General features: G+C 46.0%; 1 long non-coding RNA gene across 2 annotated transcripts in view; it reads right to left on the bottom strand.

Moving 5' to 3' along the window:
- Positions 1 to 551: 551 nt before the first annotated feature.
- LOC119811660 overlaps positions 552 to 17465 on the bottom strand; it is a 55288-nt gene continuing 38374 nt past the window's right edge. Inside the window, exons 4-8 of one of the 2 annotated variants that reach the window (XR_005284995.1) lie at positions 9180 to 9527; positions 5160 to 7925; positions 3179 to 3349; positions 1735 to 1937; positions 552 to 1003 (exon numbers count right to left, since the gene is read on the bottom strand). This is a non-coding gene — a long non-coding RNA (uncharacterized LOC119811660). Of the gene's footprint in view, positions 1004 to 1709; positions 1938 to 3178; positions 3350 to 5159; positions 7926 to 9179; positions 9528 to 17465 lie in introns of those variants that run through there. The other variant, XR_005284993.1, reaches the window with a different exon arrangement.

Genomic DNA, 17465 nt, shown 5'->3' with positions numbered 1-17465 from the left:
TTGTGCCCATGGGCCCTGTGAGGATCTTTCGGGTAGACACATTCCTTACCAGGTATTTTTCTTGTGTCTGTATGCACCTTTTCCAGAGTTCTTTGCTGAGGTGGGTTTTAGCGGACCAACCAGGAGCACCAAAGAGATAAAGCATCTTTCCCTGAGCTATGAACACAGTTTCCAGAAAGGAATGGTCTCAAATATAGGGCTGAAAAATATTCATAATACCAAATTTTTAGGGGTTTGTTGTTGTTGTTTCTGAGACTGTCATTTAATTACATTTTTCCCTGCTCTTTTCTTTCTCCAAACCCTCCCACACCCCTCCAGTCTTTTCTTCATGGCATTATTTTTCATCAGTGGTTATTGCATGCATATATGTATTTGTATATACATATCTATTCCTAAATATAACATATACACACACACATATATATATATATATAATACAACATATTATACAACGTATAATATAGTGTGTGTATGTATAAAGAGGATTTATTAGAATGGCTTATAGACTGTAATCCAGATGATCCAACAATGGCTATCTACTAACAGAAGGTCCAAGAATCCAGTAGTTGCGGCTGGATGTCTTAGCTGGTCTTCAATATATGTCAGAATCCCAAAGAAATAGACTCTAACGCCAGGGAAGGAATGAAGTTGTGAGTCTGAGTGAGGACAAGCAGGCAAAGAGAGAGAGCTTCCTTCTTCCGTGCCCTTTCCAGAGGCTGCCAGCTGAAGGCATGGCTCAGATTAAATGTGGATCTTCTCGCCTCAAAAGATCTGGATTAAAACTGGGTCTCCCCACTTCAGATGATTTAAGAGAAAATTCCTCACAGTTATACCCAGCTACTTGGATTTTAGTTAACTTCAGATGTAGTTAAGTTGACAACCAAGAACACTCATTACAACAGGCAACTGAGGAAAGCTGGGAGAAAGAGCGGTGTCCTTCCTGGGAAACAGTATACCATCTATTTAAGACGTTTCTTCGATGCGGGTTGAGAGGGACATTGATCTGTGGGTATAACAATAAGTTATTAGAAGTCATCGTACTACTATATCCATTTAGCAAAAGAATAGCGATAAGTTCTCTTCTAGGGCCTATGAGCTGTCTAACCACAGGTTCTTGACCCAATGAACATTAATAGGTATGGGTTCTACTCATAGAGTAGGTTTTAGATCCAATCAGAGAGGGTTGGTACTTACATAATATTCATGCCACTATTGCACCGGTGGGCATTATTTTACCAGACAGTTAGTATTGTAGCATGTAGGGATCATATCTTGCTGGGTGAGATAGATTTAAATAATAATAATAATAGAGATAATTTTCTTTTTTGTTTCCAAATTTAAAAAAATCCCTGAGACTTGTGGTTTAGTCCAAAAAGTTTTTATTTTCTCAGCTCGATTTCAGTCTGTTTCTGGTGAGCGTGTTTGACCTGGGAACACCAGGTTGAGGCTGTGCCTCTCTATACATGATTCTGGAGATTGGAGTGATAGAGTTTCCTGTCTAAGCAGCATAGCAGGACTCCTGTCTTTTAAAACAATGCACAGGCCTGGAGACATAGCTCAGCGTCAGAATGCTTTGCCTGTCTTACATGAGGTACACACATGTATACACACACACACACACAGAGTGAGAGAGAGAAAGAGAGAGAGAGAGAGAGTAAAAATCTAAAAATAAAAATAAATATAATTTAAAAAACATTTGGAAAGCAGAGTTGACACCACTTGAGAATTTATTACCAGGTTTCTGGAAAACCATTGCTTGCTGAATGCGGGGATGGGCCTTCAGTGAGTAGATAGATTTTCGCTGCTTCTAAATGTTATGTCATATATTCCTAGGGTGCTGTAAGAATGCTCTACATCCCAATGCTGCTTTGATTTCAGATCCTGAGATTCTTGGATGTTTATATTTCTGCTCTTGTGCCTTTGTGTACTTGTAGTTACTGCAAAAAAAAAAGTCACAAGAGAAAAGAAAAAAATAACAGGAAACCATCTGAAGACAATCAAACAACCATTAATCTGTACTCTTCCCACACAAAGTAAGCATTAGCTGCAACTCAATTAAACTCCACAGTTCACGGATGTTCACAATATGGCAGCCCACAGTTGTGTTCTTCTCATTAAGGTGCTTCCGAACTGTGCCTACAGCTAGCTCCCAGTGGGGAGTGCGCAGAGTAGGTAGCAGACATGCCTGGAATTGGAAGAAGGCAGCCACACACTCATCCCAGAAAAGATGCATCAGCGGAATTTATCACCACACGCTTGTGCTAGTAACTCAGCCTCTCCCCCCTTCTGGGCTCTTAACAGCAAAATACTGAACTTGACAGAGGCAGAGACCAAAAATGCATCCCTGGGGTCTGAGCCATCTGGAAGAAACACAAGTTTGCCCCGTGTCTACTCACTGCAGAGGGAAACCCCAGGGCCTTGCATAGGATACGCTTGCTTCTTTCAGACACACTTGGGATAGCTCAACCTGGCTTCTTTTTAGGGGAACGATGTGTCAACGGATATGAAAGCACTAAAGATTGGTTTTTGTTGTATTACATTTTTATCTACTTGTCATACACTGAGGTCAGAGGACTGACCATTTGTGGAAGTCAGTTCTCTCCTTCTGCCTTATGGGTCCCGTGGATATAACTCAGAGAGGCTCCGCAGCAAGCGCCTTAGCTGCTGATCCACGATCCACGTTTCAGGCTCATAGAGATGGGTTTTAAATTGTTGGCCGGCACAGGAGGGGCCCAGAGAAGTAGCACTTCCTTTGAAAGGCAAAGGAATAAGGGAGGCCATGAGGAGGTTTTGAGCCTTAGAGAAGAAATGGCCTGCTTTGCCACTCGTCAGGATGAGGCTGAGGTGCAACAGCCTTGGTCCTCCTGATACCTTAAGTCAGGTGCTGTGTTAATGGCACCCCAACCCCACCTACCCCACCATCCCCCACACCATCCCCCAAGCTTCTGAGCTCTTCCAGGAAATGCCGTTCACACTCTTCTTCCTAGCCTTGATTCCGTGCTAAGAAGTCTCTATTTTAGCAGCCTCTGACAAAGAGCATCACTTCCCTCAGGAAACCATCTCTCTTTACAGAGACAGGAGGGTCGTTTCTGAGCAGAAGACTCAGGTTGTAAAAACCCAGGGACCCCCTCCTGGGCAAAACAGATCCATGTTGGAAGGGCTGACAGCTTGGACTGACCTGAGGGGACAGGTTTGGAGCAGGGCCCTAGAGAGAGCTGGTGTCTGTCTGTCAGCTGCTACTGTCTGGTGAGGGCCAACAATGCATGTTTCTCCCAAAGTCTGTGCATCAGATGTCTTGGGGCTGAGATCTTGCTGCAGCTGCTGTGACTTTCTCACACTGCCTCACTGACTGTAAGCAAGAGAATCATCATGAGAGAGCAACTTACTCTAGCTAGATCTGAGGTCTGAATGTCTCCTCGGAGCTGACCTTGCTTCTGCCTGTGGGATAAGGAGAGGAACCCCGCAGGGGGAAGTAAAGTTACTGGAGCTGCTCCTAATGGAAATTGTGGGGATCATACTCCTTTCCTTCCTTTTCTTTTTCCTTCTGGTCACAAAGAAAATGGGGGTCTTCCATCACCCACTCCTGCCTTGCTGTGCTGCCAGGCCAGAGGCCCAAACACAAAGGGCCAACTGAGCATAGTCAGAAACCATCAAATACTATGAACAAAGATAGCCTCTCTCTCTCTCTCTCTCTCTCTCTCTCTCTCTCTCTCTCTCTCTCTCTCTCTCTCTTTTTAAAGACAGGATCTCTCTGTGTAACAACTCTAGCTGTCCTGGAACTAGCTCTACAGATCAGGCTGGCCTCGAACTCTCAGAGATCCACCTGCTCCTGCCTCCCAAGTGCTAGGATTAAAGGAGTCAGCTGGAGCAAACCCCTAACCAGCAGCAACTTATCTGTGCTCTATTTTGCTCAGGCTAGCCTTTCTGCCTCAACATTCCCAGTGCTAGGGTTCCATGTGTCTACCACCACAGGCAGCCAGAAGCTTACTTTTGTTTCCAATATAATAGTCACCAAGAGGAAAATCCGAAAGCATCTTCAGAATTGTTCTAAAGGTCTATTTTTACTATTATATGTTAATGCCAGGCTAAATTTTCTTCACTCAAAGCAATCTAGTCTAGCAGATTAGAAGTAAAGGAATGAAGATATCTGCTGTCCTCTGTCAACATAGACATTGACAGATTCCTAAAACTGTGACCAATACTCACCTTGGAAACTGTAATTTATCATTAACATTTATGTTAATGTATAGTGAACTTACTACTGTCAAGTAAAATGAATTAGGAAAACATAGACCTTAGTGTTTTCATTCCTAATATGATAATTCCTTAGTTTTCATTCCTAATATGATAAACATTGATGGACATAGACCATGTAATGCAAAACTTTTTTGGGGCTTTCAATCATTTTTAAAATGTGTGCAGTCCCATAACTTGCATGCTTGAGGAGCAGAGTTCAAGAAGGATCTCCAGACAGTGTACCCCATACTCAAAACACTGGGCCCCAGATTTCCCAGAGTGGTCTGTGTCGCCCGTGACTTTGGAGCAGTGCATAGGATGACCTCAGTTCTGTTTGCAAGCCTACCTGCAACTTATTAATAGGAGGGAGCCTCAGTCTCCGCTCTCCAGTTTCCCTGACGTTGCTTTAAGGAAAGTCTGAAACAATCTGAGTGCATGCATTACGGGGAGATTTTCCTGCATCTCCTGAGCCCACAGGCTTAGTGAGCCTTCAGCGTAAAGAGCCATAGCTACCGTTGGAGAACAGCACGCTGTCCTCTTCAGCCTCACAGGGCTCACTCCTCAGGAGGGCCGCTTCTGAACTCACTGGCAGCTGTTTTCCGTCAAAGTGCATTTGACATGGTTTCATAGGTTTTGAAGAGGAGAAAGAAGAAGAGATATGGAATTTTTCCAAATCTGTGTGTGGAATAACATAAGTCTCCCCAGAATAGAGGCTGAAATTGAACGTGGAAGAGAAAGGAATAAACAGGTTTGTGGAGTCCGGGAAATTACAATATATATACATACATACATATATATACACATTACATTACATACATCATGTCACACACATATATACATATATACATATTATATATACATATATGTGTGTGTGTTTATGTGTGTATATATATATATATAATGGGTTTATTAGAATGGCTTACAGTCTGTGGTCCAGCTAGTCCCATGATGGTTGTCTACCAATGGAAGATTCAAGAATCCACTAGTCGAGGCTGAATGTCTCAGCTGGTCTTCGGTGTGTGCCAGAATTCTGAAGAAGCAGAGAAGAGAGAAGCCTTCCTTCTTCCGTATCCTCTAGTTAGGCTGCCAGAAGAAGGCGTGCCCAGAATTAGAGGTGGATCTTCTCACTTCAAACATCCGGATTAGAAGTGGGTCTTCCGACTTCAAACTACTTAATTAAGCAGAAGTCCCTCACAGGTGGGTGTGCCTGGCCATGGGGGAGGGTAGTTATTTCCAGAGAGAGTGACACTGCCAGCCAAAAACAGCCATCGTGGAACTGGAGAGGAGGGGTTAGGGGCTAGATTTGGTCAAAACTCATGTGCACATATGAAATTCTCAATCAAAAGGATTTTTAAATGTTACATTAATTTTATGTGTATGAGTGCTCCTTACACACATGTATTGCACTGAATACATGTTGGTGCCCGCAGAGATAGGAAGTTGTTGGGTGCCCTGGGAGTAGAGGTAGGGATGCTGAGGAGCCACCACCTGGGTGCTAGACATGACCTGAATCCTCTGCAAGAGCAATAAGTGTTCTTAACTGCAAAGGCATCTCTCCAGCTCTCCAAAAGCATTTCTAGTAAGAGAGAAAATTACATTGCTATTCTATTAAAAAATTATTACATGGTGATTCAGATTTGGTGATGCAAGCCCAAAGCTGAGTGCATAGGGGTAGGAGGCAGAAGGATCATAAATTAAAGCCTGGTCTTGATTATACACTGAGTTCAAGGCCAGTCTGGGCTAGATCATGAGACCTTGTCTCCATAAACAAAACCCAAACCAAAACAAAATGTGGGGTGGTACAGAGGATGAGCTTCTTCCTAACATACACGAGGCTCTGGGTTGCATACCCAGAACAGCAGCAACAAAACAAAGCAATTACAAGGGCTGGAGAGATGATTCAGTGATTGACAGCTCTTGTTGTTCTTACAGAAGACCCAGGTTCACGTCCCAGTACTGACAACAGTCTGTAGCTCTACTTCCTGGTAACCAGCACCATCTTCTGGTCTCCATGAATACTGCATGTGTTATACACACACACACACACACACACACACACACACAGAGAGAGAGAGAGAGAGAGAGAGAGAGAGAGAGAGAGAGATTAAGAGAGAGAGGGAGAGACAGAGAAAGAGAAAGAGAAAGAAAAAGAGAGAGCGAGAGAGAACATACAGATAAAAGAAAACTTAATCTCTTTTTAAAGTAACTTATCTAGTCTTCTTCTCTGATATATTACATCCCAACCACAGTTTGCCCTCTCCCTCTCCCTCCCCTCTGCCCCAGGTCCACTTCTCTATTTCCCTTCAGAAAAGAGCAGGCCTCCCAGGGATATCAACCGAACACGGTACACCAAGTTGCAATAAGACAGGGCACATGCCCTCATAACAAGGCTGGACTAGGTGATCCAGTAGGAGGAAAAGTTTCCAAAAGCAGGCCAAAGAGTCAGCGATAGCCCCTGCTCCCACTGTCAGGAGTCCCATAAAAACACCAGGCAACACAACTGTAGCGTATGCAGAGGACATAGGTCAGACTTACATTTGATTCTCCGTTGTCTCTTCAATCTCTGTGAGCCCCTATGAACACGGGTTAGTTGATTCTGTGGGCTGTGTTCTTGTGGTGTCCCTGACCCAACTGGGTCCTGCAATCCTTCCTCCTCCTCTTCTGCAGGATTCCAAACGCTCTGCCTAATGTCTGCCTGTGGACCTCTGCATCTGCTCTTTTTACTAGCTGGGCAGAGCCGCTGTGATGATGGCTATGGTAGGCTCCAGCCTATGAGGGTAGCAGAATACCATTAGGAATCATTTCGTTGGCATTTCTTCCTCACAAATTCCCAGTCCTGCTGGGTTCTCTCCTAGGTCTCTGAACTACCCAGGCCATGTCAGGTGTGGGCTCCCTCTTGTGGTGTAGGTCTAAAATTAGACGGGGCATGGGTTGGCCACTTGCACAGTTCTGTGCCCCAGCACACCTTAAAAAGGCACATATGTGAGAAATGCTGAGTGTGACCATTGTGGGTCCTTCTAAGCCCCTTAGTAAGCTTATGACATTTAATATTCGGCCACAGCGACTCTGGTGACTTCCATGGTTGTTTTCATTGTAAAAAGTCCATTGTAGTTTTGCACACTTTCTTTATCAGTCACCCGGGATTCCTCTCAAAAACAAACTTTTCAGACAAATCTGACGGATTCCTTAACGCATGGTTTGTGTGAAGATGAGATGCTGAGATGGGACAGCCCCGCTGCCACTGGCAGAGCTTCCTGTGACAAGGGCACATCACCAGGCAGGCGCCTCGGCGATGAGAAAGATAATGGGCAGGCGATGCAAACGAGAGGCTGGAGCACCGTCTGCTTCTCTGTGTCTCTTTGCAAGCGTCTTTCTCATCCATCACGTTTCCTTACGTAAACCGGAACAAGGAGGATAACAGCAATGGCCTTGAAACTCTTGGAAGTTCAAAATATTTTACGGAAATGCACTTGTGTTTCTCCTTTGGAACGGGAGTTGCTCATCCAGGACACAGCCTAGGCAAGGGCGAGACCTCCTAACACAGGGGCATTTAGAAGCTTTTCAGGTGGTCTGCGTCCTCGGGGCTTGGGGGAAGAGTCCAGGGAGGCTCTGGCCCTTCCGTGGTGGTTCCTCTCTCGCTAAGGCAGAGGCACTGGGAGATTCAGATGCTCTCTCAACACACTTCTGTGCTGTGCCAGGAAATAAACAATAGCTGAAAATATTTACATTTGAAGCCCAAACATTTTGACAACAATTGCAGCTGCTAAGTGAATTATGAAACTTGTGAAATCGAACGGTGACAGACAGAAGCCAAGCAGATTGCATCTCAGAAGGAAGGTTCCTGACTCCAGCTGACGGGCTAGCGCAGGTTTTCCAGAAGGTAATTAGATGTAAAGATATTTCTTAGGACACTTTGGTTTTCTCTTTAAAGATACATTTACTTTCTCTCTGGTCATTTGTGTTTGGCTGTCATTTTTCTTTAACTGGCAAATTACCAACCTAGACATGGACCTCAAGGTAACTACCGGGAGATTATGCACTGTGTATTTGGGTCAGTATCCCAAGTCCATGCAAAGAACTTTGGGGTTCATGGAAGGAAACATCTCAGTGAGCTTCCACCATTTTTAGGTGTGTGTATATTTCTCCAGTACTTTAGCCAGATCATCAATAATACATCATACATCTCTTCATCTCTTCAGGGGAGTTCGAACATTCTAGTCAAAGGACACATAACCAGGGAGCTTTGGCCCAGTGTTGAGACTCTTTCTTATGGAGTTGAACTGCGATGGCTAGGCATGGCGGCCCATGCCTTTAATTCTCACTCTGGGGAGGTAGAGACAGATGGATCTTGGAGTTTGAGGCCAGCCTGATCTACATAGAGAGTTCCAGGACAGCCAGGGCTACATAGAGAGACTCTGTCTAAAAAAGAAAAAAAAAGAAAGAAGAAGAAAAAAAAAGAAGGAAGGAAGGAAATTGGAAATTTTCTTTACTATTTAGCCCCCTGGGGACTTTGCTCTTCATTGGTAAACAACTGTGTCCTGACTATAGCACTGAGCCATGCCTGAGTCTCCTTCAGTCTTGCTAATTGACTGGCTTGGGGGAAGGTACTTCATTTCTCTCAGTACAGTAACTTGCTGCATAGCAATGTGAAACCCATAATGTAATTTTAATAATGCAAGGAAAGAAATTGGCTGCTTAATAGAAATAGGAGGTCTAATGACCACGAGAGATTTGAGGAGAGTTTCTAAATAATTGACTTGAAAGAGGTCCCCAGACCTAGAGACTTGCAGGGAAGAAAGTGGCAGAAGCAGCAGATGTGACACATAGTTTTCCACGGTAAGCGATGTTTCAAACCAAGCCCTGAGGAGAGGCGGATTTAGATTGAAAACCAAATAATTCAGGTAAGGAAACACAAAGGAAACTAGCCATGGCCTGGAACTTACCCTCTACTGTCAGAAGTCAGAGCTGGAGTTGGAAAAGTCAGCGAATGTGTGGGAAAGGAGGCTGTAAACACGCACACCATGGAGACACAGGCTCAGCGCCTGATCCACAGCCAGGCCAGCAGTCAACACTGCCTTTTCCGCTGCACCAAACTCCACGAGATCCAAGACCGCTTCCTAAGTAGAGGGGCTGTGCTGTCTCCGCTGGCTTTCTAAGTCAGCAGATCTTCACTGTTCCAAAGAAAGACTCATTGTGAAAACCTTGCTCTATCGAGACTGCCGAATCCTCCGGAAAAGCCAGGGAGCCGGCGAAGAGATGTTGCCGACTCTGGGTGCTCCTGTCGCCGTCACCTTGGTGCAATAGAGTGAACACAGTCGTTAATGGCAGTTTAATCAGGTTTTCCATGGGGGCAATGTCACAGACTAGATGAGATGCTTCTGTATTTAGAAACCTGCAGGACGTCATGAATAAAATAAAAATAAAATAAAATAAAAAATAATAAAACGCTCAGCCAGGGAAATGCTGTGAAAAGCACAGCAGTTGTTTCTCCCCCATGTCTGTAGTCTAAATGTGGCTTAAGCACACTTGCAGAAAGGCCAGCCGAAGCATGGGTGGGGGTGGAGGGGTGGGGGTGGAGGGTGGGGGAGGGGGATCCTGTACAACCTAGAGAGTTCATTTCTGAGGCAATGAACTTCTAAACTCTTTAGACCCCAACACATAAAAATGCTGAGATCAAATCCAGCAACAATCTGGTAAGTTTTACAAGCAAGACTTGAGTCCCTACAGTGAGGCGGCTCAGCTTTTCTAATCTGGGCCCGTGCCACCTGCGGTAGTGCCGCCTGCGATAGACCTCCGTCACAGGAAGGGTGCCAACAGCGCAGTGAAATGGGCTGCACCTCGTGTCTTGAAAAACTAATCTCCCAAGTATGAAAGGCGCTGTATCCTGGTGACTTTTCACCTCGCCTGAAAGTACCCCAGAAAGTGGGGTCTTACTAAGGAAACCACAGAGAAGGGAATGACAAGTAGCTTCCACGTGTCACGACCTCTGCTTCCCATTTTTACCTGTCACTTCAAACCCACTGCAGGTGCGATGACAGACTTGGGCTGGCAACCCATTGCTGGCCTGTAAAGAGTTCTCTCTGTCCCATGGCTGACTAAACTCTTTCTCACACGTTAGTTTACCCAATCCTTATAAACGCTCCAGACTGGAAGTGAATGTTTTCATTGCCCCCAATCTGCAAGTAGAAAATCCTTATAGGAGATTTCCTCAGATGGTCCCTGCCTGTGCCAAAGACAGGGAAAGACAAATCAGAGAGATTTTGACATCTGTGACTAACAGACCTGGCCCCTAACAAAAAAGAAAATCAGCGTGTCCTTTAAGCCCTGGACACAGGTAACAATTCTTTTTAGCCCTAATGGAGTCCTGTTAGCCCGAGTCTCTGTCTTCCATTAATTCGGGGGGATTTAGACTTGTGAGACGCTGTGAGGTGGCTGGTTTCTGGTTTCTACATATAGGATAAAACACCGGACATAAAACATGTGGTAACTCCCCTCTGTGGATTTATTAAGCAGACCCTACAGGCGAGTCATAAAACCTGATCGAGTCACAGCTCCAGCTGAGTAATTGATAGCTGATGTTTTCAATTGACTGCTGTGCAGAGCTTCAACTCAGTCACATAAACAGAACCCCTGTTTCTTCTGCCGGAAGAGGCCATAGGGTGCAGCTAAAATAAGGCCCATCAAAAGAACTGCTCTGTGAACGCCCTGAGACTCTTGGGAGCGCCCCTGGTGACGGCGTCCTGTAGACACCCTTTTTCTTTTTCTTCTTCTTCTTCTTCTTCTTCTTCTTCTTCTTCTTCTTCTTCTTCTTCTTCTTCTTCTTCTTCTTCCTCTTCTTCTTCTTCTTCTTCCTCTTCTTCTTCTTCTTCTTCTTTGGTTTTTCGAGACAGGGTTTCTCTGCAGCTTTAGAGCCTGTCCTGGAGCTAGCTCTTGTAGACCAGGCTGGTCTCGAACTCACAGAGGATCCGCCTGCCTCTGCCTCCCGAGTGCTGGGATTAAAGGTGTGTGCCACCACCGCCCGGCGACACCCTTCTTCTTAAGTCACTTTTCTATCCAGCCCTTGCACTTGCTCCACCCCAGTGGATCTCAACCTTCCCAAAGCTTCAACCCTTTAGTACATTTCCTCATGTTGTGGTGACCCCCAACCATAACATCATTTTCCCTGCTACTTCCTAATTGTAATTTTGCTGCTGTTGTGAATTGTGATATAAACGTAGGTGTTTTCTGATGGTCTTAGGCAGCTCTCTGGTTTGGCCCCCAAGGGGGTCGCGACCCACAGGTTGAGAACTACTGTTCTACATGTCTCCTGTGTACGACACAGCATATACAATAAAGCTTCAATGGGACTAAAGAACAAATAAAAGGTGTTGGCAAATATAGGATTCTCTGATTTTTCTCCCATCCTTCATGAGTTCCTGAATGAGAGAGGAGAGCTCCTTCTGTGCAAAGAACAAATAAGCCGTCCGCTCCGTGATTCGCTGGCACCGTTTCCCCAAGACACACAATATGCCTGCAGGTTTTAAACTTCAGAAGGGGAGGTGTGAGAAAACACCTTGAGATTTGCCAGTTCCCTGGCTGAGCTGCAAAAGACAAAAAGGAGCCTCCGTGGACTCGGGAAGACAGCGTCTACAAAGACTCGCCTTAGCCCAGGACGATACACCTCAAAAGCCGTTCATTCGCTGCGCTACCAGCTTCAAGCTCTACAGAGGCGATAATGATAAAAAGCCTTAGCACCGTGGTTTTTTACCCTCGGCTACAGCAGAGACCGCCGATGCTTGCATTCCCAGTGCTCCAGACTGAGCTGGGTTTGGCACCTCAGCTCTCTGGTTCTCCCTTCCCTTCTCTTGTGCTTTCTTTCCCTGTCGGTAGCCATTTGCCTGCTGTAACATGACCGTTCTTGGTGGAGTGAGTGGTGGTCAAATAGTTCTAAAAGCCCTTTTGGCAGATGGCGGAATAGCGTGAAGTCAGAAGGATTTCCGTTAACGTGTGTTTCAGGCTCTTGGCAGTGCAGGGCTTGCTTCTTCCAGGATGTGTTTGTCCTTGGTGATTCCTTCCTCACCTAACCACCCTCACCAGCATGGGCACTGCCTTTTGGGCAAGGGCACAGGGACAATGGCCTTGCTTTCCGTTGTTGGTGTGCATACATCTCTTGCTTAAAGAAACTGCAGGTATTTGGGGGTTTAGTCCTAACTACCTCCATGGTAAGATGGGAAAGGCCAGCATTTGCATACTGTTGGGTACTTCCCAGGTTTCCTATCTTGCCCTGCTGTACTCTTCTACTCTTCCTCCTCTCTCTCTAGGTCCCTGCCTCCTTTCTCTCCCTCCTTCCCTCTTTGCTGTTGAATTGCACCCCTTTCCGTAGGGACCTGAGACTGTCCACTAACACATCCACATGGGTTACTATTCAACAACTCATTATGTCTCTATCCTACAGCCCTTGCCCCATTCTTTCTAGCCCACATATGCCGATGCAAATGGTTCTGTTTCAAGCTTGCTTTCTACCTAATCCTGTCTTTCCCCCTCTTTATCCCCCTTCATATTCTTCATATTCGAGAGTCTTCCCTCCTCATATCCCCTACCCAGCTCAACGCTTGAGAACACATCTTCATCACACACGGCATGATTAGATACAGCTCTTAACATGGCTCCTGATCCATTGTGGTGATACTTTGTTTGCGGTCTAACAAATAAAGCTTGCCTGAAGATCAGAGGGCGGAGCTAAGCCACAAATTAGCCTTAGAGGCCAGGCAGTGGTGGCACACACCTTTAATCCCAGCACTCGAGAGGCAGAGGCAGACAGATCTCTGTGAGTTCAAGGCCACCCTGGGCTATGTGAGATTGATCCAGTCTAAAAGAGAAACAGAGCCAGGCGGTGGTGGCTCACACATGTAATCCCAGTGCTTGGGAGTCACACACCTTTAATCCCAGCACTAGCGTGGTGGGGATAGGAAGGGATATGGTTGGGCAGAGTGAGGAATGTAAGGTGGGGGGAGACGGGAGTTCAAGGTATTCAGTCTGAGGACTTCTAGGGACAGGATAACCCAATTAAGTCTGAGGATTCGTTGAGACAGCATTCAGTCAGAGGTTTCGTCGAGACAGAATCTTGCCCATCTGCTCTGGGGATTCAATAGAGGTAAAAAGTCTCTCTAGTGACTGACTGGCTCCTTTACTTCTCTGATCTTTCAGCATTTACCCCAATATCTGACTCCAGGTTTTTATTAAAACAAATTATAATGCATACATACTACAATTATAGGACTTCTGTAAGTGTTAGCAGCATTTCCTCTAGTTTTCTCTCCCACTTTTCCAAGGGTCTTTGGATCTGGACAGAGAATGCACTCAGTAGGCAACGACTAAAAAATTAGTAAGCTAGTCAATGAACTCAACGGTTTCGTTTAAGTCATGGGAAACCTAGGGATTTGAGGACAGAGGGAATCACAAGTTTGTGACTTAAAAACAAAGATCTTGTCAAAAGAATGTGGAGAAAATGGGAACTTATACACGACTCCTTGTCTTTCAGTAGACTGGCTCCTGCCTGTAGAAGGAAGGGGACAGTCAAAACATCGTGTCCTTGAAACCAGCCAAACCATTTCACACAGAGGTTACTGCTGATTATTCCGTGGTCTAAAAATGCCACTGTGGGGATGAGAAGCCAGCAGCCATCTGTAGGGAGGGTGTCCTGCTCTATCTAAAATCTTAGTTCAAAATTATTATTTGACTGTTTCTGGAGGGCCCCATCTTGACTCTTTCCATGCCCTTCCCCAATCTTGACTGTTTCTGCACCCAAAAACATACACACCTTGACTGTTTCTGTACCCCCCACATACACACCTTGACTGTTTCTGTACCCCCCCACATACACACCTTGACTGTTTCTGTACCCCCCACATACACACCTTGACTGTTTCTGTACCCCCCACATACACACCTTGACTGTTTCTGTACCCCCCACATACACACCTTGACTGTTTCTGCAGCTCCCCCACACATACACCTTGACTGTTACTATAGCCCCCACATACACACCTTGCCTGTTTCTGCAAGGCCCCGTCTTTCCTGACGCATGTGATGAGCACTTGATTTGATGAGTTTTACTAATGTCTGTGATTTGCCGTGTGTTCTTTCATTTCACCTGTTACATGCTTAATAAACTCGCTCGAGCCGGGCGGTGGTGGCTCACGCCTTTAATCCCAGCACTCAGGAGGCAGAGGCAGGTGGATCTCTGTGAGTTCGAGGCCAGCCTGGTCTACAAGAGCTAGTTCCAGGACAGGCTCTAAAAAAGCTGCAGAGAAACCCTGTCTCGAAAAACCAAAAAAAGAAAAAAGAAAAAAAAATAAACTCGCTCGCTCACAGCTATGGTAGCTCATTCTCTAGACAGAACACACCCCATCACTTGGAACCAAACATCTGTGTCCCTTCTGGGAGCCTGACTGTCCTCAAAGCTGTTCTATTTGAGGTCAGGGATCTGACAAAATGCCTTTTTTTTTAATAGCTGGTGTTTGTTTTCATTCACCCCACATTCCTCATACAGTTGGCCCTAAGAGATATATATGTGGGGGGAAGATAGATAGATAGATAGATAGATAGATAGAGATTGAGAGATAGATATGTAGGTAGGTAGATAGATAGATAGATAGATAGATAGATAGATAGATAGATATTTCCATAAGATCTTCTTCCCCATGGGGCTTCCAGCCTTACAGCACAAGAGCCTCTCTTCGGTCTGGTAATGGCTGTTAACGATCTTCTGCTGCTGCTAGAGGCTTTCAGAGGCTCCTCTAAGGGGCTAAGAAAGAAGAGTGATGGTTTTCTCCGGCCAGACTCCAACTACAGTTAGAAGAAATCACACAAGCCTCAGCCACCGCCAGTCACTTATTTATTCCATTCTCTGGTGACAGGCTCCTGAAGGGAGCAGGGACATTCAGGTCGGTGACGCATCGAGTAAACTTTGTCAAGCACAGGAAGAAGCAGCAAGGACACTACCTGAGACAGCATACTCTGCATTTCCCTGTCTTCTGCATTCCGTGTCTGGCTCCTGGTTATTTCAATCACCTTGGTTGAAACGTCCCTGCTATCTGCCCTGTCTTAAACGAGTGGGGATGCATGTTTTTTCCTTCTCAGACAGCCCTGAAGGGGTTTATATACAGGTGATAATAGACAGCAAGGCTCACCCTGGTTTCATGTCTCCTGCTTTATCTGGAGAATCAGCCTTCTCCTCTGAACAGATAAAGTTGGCTTCCTCCTCAGACAACACACCTACATTTAGGGCAGGAAGAAGAGCCGGTAGGATACTAAGTCACTTCATACGTTCTCGGCGCTTCTTTGTTTCATTGGTTACAACAACAGTGCCCCTTGCTCATACCTCTCTTTAGAGCAGGAGGGCACGGTGGTGATGAGCTGATTTCCCCCCGCCCGGGTTGTGGTGGGGGACAGTGGCTGCTACCCTGCCACGTTAGGCTCAAGCAGCCTGTATGAGCTGGCTCCGCCTGTATGCTCAGGCAGCCTGTATGCTCAGGCAGCCTGTATGAGCTGGGCTCTGCAGTCCTGATCTTGCTCCTCTCATAGCAGCTTTGCCTGGTGACTCAGCACCCTTAATTCAGAACTGTACCCAGCATAGCTCACCCAAATGAATGGCAGTTCTGACAAACCACGTTATATGATTAAAATAAATAGCTATATAGAGCTTCAATTTAAAACGTGTCTGGGTGAAGGCGTCAAAGACTCAAGGTCACCTCTCCCCATTCATCGTGTATTATTATTTCTTCCCTCTTGTAGACAGTGGAGTGTCTGTGGACAGACGAGCAAAATGAGTAGTCACTTGTCACTAGTGTAATGAATCCCGGACTCGGCTCAGTCCTGTGCATTCCTGATTTTGCCCCCTGCATTGCTCATTTGAATGCTTGTCTGGTTCTGCCTGTCTTTGGTTGCCCATGGGGCATTGTCGGGGACCCACGCAGGAGGCACTACTGCTTCCCACATCTTTGGTTACAGGTTCCCACCCACAGCTAGAGCTAAGTCCCTTCGGGAAACAAATTCCTGACAATTATCTGCAGGTAATTGTTCATCTGCAGCCTTTACTCTTCTGGGTACAGAGAGCACTGTCTTCAGGAAGGCTTTCCGGTGTTGGGCTGCTTAAGGAACAGATTATTCCAAAGTCATTATAGGCAAGAAATGGAAGCACAAGTGAAATTTATGCCTCTGTTTCAAGGTGGGGGAAAGGTAATTTCCTTTAAATATATTAGCCTCTGCTTCTATAAAATCAATCATAACCCAAGGTCACAAAGGGAAGGCCTAGATTTCCAGACTCCCGCCTCTCCCCCGTCGTGTAGGTCAGGAAGGGTTTTTCAGACTTTAATCGTAGAACACTTCAGAACTCACTGTGACTCAGATGCTATGGATCAGCGTGGAAACTGTGACTCGGTCCTCAGAGAGCTGGCACGAAGGAAAACCTGAGGGTCCTGAGGGTGGTAGTGTGTTCTTCCTGCCCTTCTCAACGAAGGTGCAATGTGCGGCTTGCCACTGGGAATTCTCCACCGCAGTCAGTGCTAACCATGGTCACTATGGAGCGGGTGAGAGGTTGTGTTGGAGGGAAGGGATTTAGAGCAACACGTGGGACACGGGACAATACACAGACACCAAGTTAACAGACACTCACACCATTCTGTTGTTACTGTGACTGAGAGAGAGAGTTCCCACGGAGACAGGTGATCAGGTCAGCTGCCAACCCTCCACATGACGTGAAGCAAATTGTTGGATGTCGTAGCCCTGGTCTCCACATCCAAGACATAAGTGGGTGCTTTTGGTTAATTCTAAGACACCTCTTAGCTCAGAGAAAACATCTGTCGCTTGGAAGTTTGTTCCAGGAACATTTGGAACCTCTGAGAACTGAAACTGAAGATTGTTCAGCCATAAGCCACTCATTTTGCATTTCACAAAAATGGAAACCCAAGGATGCGGACAAGGAAGTGAAGAAAGGTATCGTTCAGCTCCTCACCTCCCAACGGGGCCTTCGTTTGGCCTTGGCTTCACTTCTGCTGAGCTACAAATGCGGGTGCGGTGAGGCCTTCGCTCCCTGCAATACCTGCTTCCCTCTCTTCCCGCCGTCATGGGGCTGAGCTCTGAAACAGGATGCTTGACCTGCTTCCCTCTCTTCCTGCCATTACCGGGCCGAGCTCTGAAGCTGGATGCTTGAGCGCCGACTGCTTTATCTCCAACATTTATTAATTTCT

This window comes from Arvicola amphibius, chromosome 4, assembly GCF_903992535.2.
Source record: "Arvicola amphibius chromosome 4, mArvAmp1.2, whole genome shotgun sequence".
In the NCBI taxonomy this organism is placed as follows: Eukaryota; Metazoa; Chordata; class Mammalia; order Rodentia; family Cricetidae; genus Arvicola; species Arvicola amphibius.
The sequence above is the reverse complement of the archived record's forward strand: the minus strand, read 5'-3'. Positions and strand labels throughout refer to the sequence as shown.